The 333-nt window shown below is 45.0% G+C and overlaps 1 non-coding gene across 1 annotated transcript; it reads left to right on the top strand.

The window, feature by feature from the left end:
- Window positions 1–107, top strand: LOC111882222 (small nucleolar RNA R71). The gene has a single exon (XR_002847106.1). It is a non-coding gene; the product is annotated as a small nucleolar RNA R71 (small nucleolar RNA).
- The last annotated feature ends 226 nt before the right edge of the window (window positions 108–333 follow it).

The following is a 333-nucleotide window of genomic DNA, read 5'->3' as shown; positions in this document are numbered from 1 at the left end:
AGATCATGGTGTGGGCAGTTTCTTAGTAAGCTCTTGTACCTCTCCCATGCTTCATATAGCGACTCTCCAGCTTGTTGCTCAAAGTTAGCAATGGCTTTCTTCAACTTGGCTATCTTGGAAGGTGGGCAAAAGTGATCAATGAATTCTTCTTTCATCTTGGCCTAAGTGGTGACTGATCCGGGGGGAAGTGACTTGAGCCAGTCTTTTGCAGCTCCTTTGAATGTCATCGGAAGCATACGAAGTAGCTGAGTCTCGCGGGGCACATTTGGAACATTGAAGTAATTAGCTACATCATTGACTTCGTCCAAATGCTTATAGGCATCTTCATGGTCT

This window comes from Lactuca sativa, chromosome 6 (genome assembly GCF_002870075.4).
Source record: "Lactuca sativa cultivar Salinas chromosome 6, Lsat_Salinas_v11, whole genome shotgun sequence".
In the NCBI taxonomy this organism is placed as follows: Eukaryota; Viridiplantae; Streptophyta; class Magnoliopsida; order Asterales; family Asteraceae; genus Lactuca; species Lactuca sativa.
The sequence above is the reverse complement of the archived record's forward strand: the minus strand, read 5'-3'. Positions and strand labels throughout refer to the sequence as shown.